Raw genomic sequence first — 4,327 nt, 5'->3', positions numbered from 1 at the left:
ACAGCTCCTTTAGAACTGCCGCGGGTGGTGCTGGCTCCGCCCCTGCCGCATCAGCAGCCCTACCCCCAGGCTGCCGGTTTTGACACAAACACGAGGGCGAGCTTGTCGCTTTCTCCGGCTTTGAAAAGCCCCAAAAGAGCCCCTTGCCGGCCCTTTTCACCTCCGATCCCCTTCCCCAGTGCGGACTTACCTACACTGGAGCTGGTCTCCTCCTCCTTATACTGCAATCGTGGCTCTGCTAAAGGGATAGGGCAGGGCAGGGGTGGGCACAGCCCTTTCTGTCTCTTGCTGCCACTGGTCACTTGGGCTTTCTGCTTAGGAAGATAAATTTCTAGATTTTATTTGAACTGGAGATTTTTCTGTCTGGTTTTAGCTTAAAAACATTCCCATGTTTTTGGAGTAAGAGGTCAAAGCTGTGGCCAGTGGGGGAACGTGCTACAGGATGCTCTGAGGCTCCATGTAATTCATCCAGGAGCAGAAGAGTGGCATCCCACCAGGAGGAGATAAAAGTTTGCATGCTAACACTTTAAGGTGTCAAAACTAAGATGATGATATTCTATAAGGGGAATATATATAAGGTCAGAAAAAAGATTGAACAGCACTAAATAATTAGCAGCCTGGAATGGCATTTGCCTTCCCTCTTTCTTCAGCAGAAATTGGTCTCTGCTGGAAATGAGGTTAATGGCCTTCTCCCCACAGCAGGGATCTTGGATACAACCTGCCTTTCACCAGTTCAAGGATCACAGTAATACAGGAAACCCCATTTGTAAAAGAAGGTCATTTATCTCATTATGTTAAAAATGGACTCATTTTGCCATAATATAGGATTCTTAATTACTGTGTCACTATTTTTTCAGGAAATAACTAAAGCATCTGAAGTATTGCCTAAGATCTTTGTCCCAGCTCACTTGGAATTAGTTATTTTGAAAAAACTACAGAGTGAAAATTGTTCCCTTTATCTGCGTGTATGTGTACTCGTGTACACCAGTTTAGCTGTTGTGGTCCCTCTGTGGATAGAAGCTGTTCTTCGAGTTACGAAAAGACTGGGAACTGTATGTCTATTGCCACCAGTAGCATGAAAGTTGCTTTCAGAAATTTCATACTTGACTTGGCTGAGCACTTTGGGATTCAAAATATAAACACACCTTCAAGATGTACAATGTGCTCCACTGAATGGTTTTGATTATTCATTGATTATAGATTATTCATTGATTACTGAAATAATCAATACTATATTTATTAAGCAACTCTCAGGCAAAAGAAAGATTGACGCATGGTAAAAGGATTGCCTAGTAAGATATATACACAAGATGTGCAAATATAAGCAGTGGATCATGGATAGAGTGGTTGTGGATAGATCAGCAAGGAGACTTTGATGTGCACACTCTTATGCTGTCTAGGACACCATAATTCAAAATGACATCTTAGCCCCCAGTGCAATGCATAGGTGAATGTGGCAACTGAAAATGGGGTAAGAGAAAATCATTTCAGCTCCCTGGAAAACAGCAGTGAGGATACTACCCAACCTGCTTTCCTTTGTGGTTCTGCACTTGTTGCTCCAGGCTCTCTTCATGGGTAGACAAATGAAAGCAGCGTTATTTGTTCATCTTCTTCATTAGTCATGTGCTGTCAATAAAGACCTTGCTTTCAACATTTCCAACCTAAATGTGCTGTATCCAGTCTCTCTGGTGTTAAGTTGCCAAACCTCAGCTGCTGATCTCTCCCTGACTTGTTCACAGTCAGGTCCATAGCCAGGTCAGCAGGGACATAAACCTGCTGCCCGACTCCAGATCTCTGTATGCTCTGCGAGCCTCCAGCCAGCTATGCATGGAGCAGGAGGATATGAAGCAGGTGAGATGCTGAAACTCTGTGTCACTGCCTAGCAGGGAGCACTGACCAGAGCTGCAGCAGCAGATCCCCTTTTCAGCATCACAAGACTCCCCCTTTGGGGAGTCTTATGCTAGCAAACAATAACAAAACTCTGATCATTGGCATAGCCTGTGGTATGGACCAGACCCACTTGGCTTCTCCTGTTGGTGGTAGACAGTGAGCTGAGAAATTCTGGGTCAGGCATTGCTCTGTGATTTCTCACATTTTTATAAAGGTGATTGTAAATGGGATATTGGATCCAACTGGCTAATCATCTTCCAGAAGATAGAACCTGATATTTCATACTTCACCCCAAGTGTGGGCATCTGTAGATCACTTTACATGACAGGAACAGAAAGTCTGCAAAAGAAATACACAGAAAAGCAAACAACACAGTTTGCCTCTTTTTGAACAACAGATGGCATTTTCACTACAAAAATTGAGATGAATTCTGGTTTTTGGTTTTGTCTTCCCCCCTGCCGCCTCTGCCAGTTAGGTGATGAACATTATAAAATCTAGTACTCCTAAGGGAGACTTATTCTGAAATAGCTTGTCAATGCTCACTGCTGACCGCAACTATTGGAAGATCTTTCTTGTCTTTCTCTTGGCAAAATTATACAGTCTGACAAACCCAGTACTTACATAGAATCACACCTGCTCTAGATCAGCAAGGTTGTGGGTTTGTTTTTCTACTAAACTTACCAACTGAAATTTCACCTGTGCTTCTGTCTACTGACTCAATGAATATCACTACATTTTCCCAACAGGTCTCTGAGATAACCTCATGAAAGAAGATGATCTTGTGTAAAAAAAAAAAAAAAAACAACAAAACAAACAAACCAAGAAATATTGGAAATTTAACTGTTTTCATTCTATTTATTTCAGTTAAGGTAGAAAATCAGAGGGAAATTGGGAAGAGTATCCCAGGGAGTGTCTGCTCGGATCTGTGGTGAGGCTTGCAGAAAATCATTCTAGATGGCAGTATTATTATTGACGTCTCTGTGGTGGCATTGTTTAAACAGTGGAACTATTACACCCGCTACAGAGTAGAAGGAGGCAAAGGAATGTGCATTTTTTGTGAGGAAGAGTGACATGAGGTGGGGATGGAAAAGGAAAGGCAACCATCATGGGTTTCATGCTTCAAGCACCTTCTTCCACAGTGCTTCTTGCAGAGTCCTGAGCCCTTTTGAAAGGGGACTCTTAAATAATTGAAATCTGAAGTCTGCTCACTGATAAACTAGCAAAGAATGAGCAGATTGTTACTCTCTGCTTAGGCATTCTGGCTGCAAGCATTTTATTTGTATAGCAGACTGCAATGCTTGTCAGTTGATATCCTGGGTATAGATGGAATTTTCCAACAAAAGATTGTGTTAAAACTATATTAATGGAGAGTTCAGACTGAAATAACAGACCAATTGGGGAGGGTTAAAACCACCACAGGCATGTTGTTGTTACATGTGTGATAAATTCAAGTAATTCCAAGTGAATACTACACATCAAAATAATCCACTCATAGCTAGGGAAGAAAAGACGTTAAAGCACTTCAGCTTGCCCTAAATCTTTCCAAAAGTGATGAGAGGTATTTTCGTGGCTATACTGCCAAATCATGCTATCTTTAAAAACAGACCCACATGTTCTGCAATATTTTGTGCCTAAGAAAGTAACTCAGCTGTGAAAAAAGCATTATCTGGTTGTGAACATTGCATACTTCCCACTTATCCATATTTGAATGTTTTTCAAATCTAACTTTAACTGAATAATTTGAGTTTATTGTGCTTGTTTTGAGAAAGTTGTCTCATTGTGGAGTAATTACAACATCCTTGTAAGACTTATTGGAGAAAGACACACTCAGAGAGGAGTTACGAATGGTTAACTGTCAAACTAGGGTGTTGTATCAAGTGTGATTCTGCAGGAGTCTGTGTGAGCCAGCACTATTCAATATTCCCATTTAACATCTTGTATTGAACAGACTTTGCTTACATTTGCAGATGAAACCAAACTATGAAGGATCACTTGTACAGAGAGACACTTTGGAGTAAGAGTGGTCTTTCCTGGCAGCTTCGAGAGACAGTCCTTTATTTTTTAATGAGTACTGTTAAACATGGGCAGGTAGACACCGTGTAACTTTGGCAGGAGTACTTGGCTTCATGTAACCACACGGGAATTACTGGCCCTGGAGCAGTTTTGCAAAAATCTGAGGATTACTATGGATTACAAATTTGATGTGAGATGTGAAAAAACCCAAGGCAAATGGCATAACCAAGGGCTGCAGAAGAAATAGCATTCCCCTGGCCAGGAAGAGGAAGGAGGACAGTTCAGTGACAGGTGAATGGGCAGGACAAGCTGGGCTCCTGTCTGGTGAGCACTTACTGAATTCATGTACCCAAGCAAGGCCAGATCTCCCTGCCTGCATAGGAAAGCCTCAGCCTACAGAGCTGATGGTGATGTACTAATGCTG

This window comes from Charadrius vociferus, unplaced genomic scaffold (genome assembly GCF_000708025.1).
Source record: "Charadrius vociferus isolate BGI_N301 unplaced genomic scaffold, ASM70802v2 scaffold727, whole genome shotgun sequence".
Classification (NCBI taxonomy): Eukaryota; Metazoa; Chordata; class Aves; order Charadriiformes; family Charadriidae; genus Charadrius; species Charadrius vociferus.
This window is presented reverse-complemented; position numbering follows the sequence as displayed.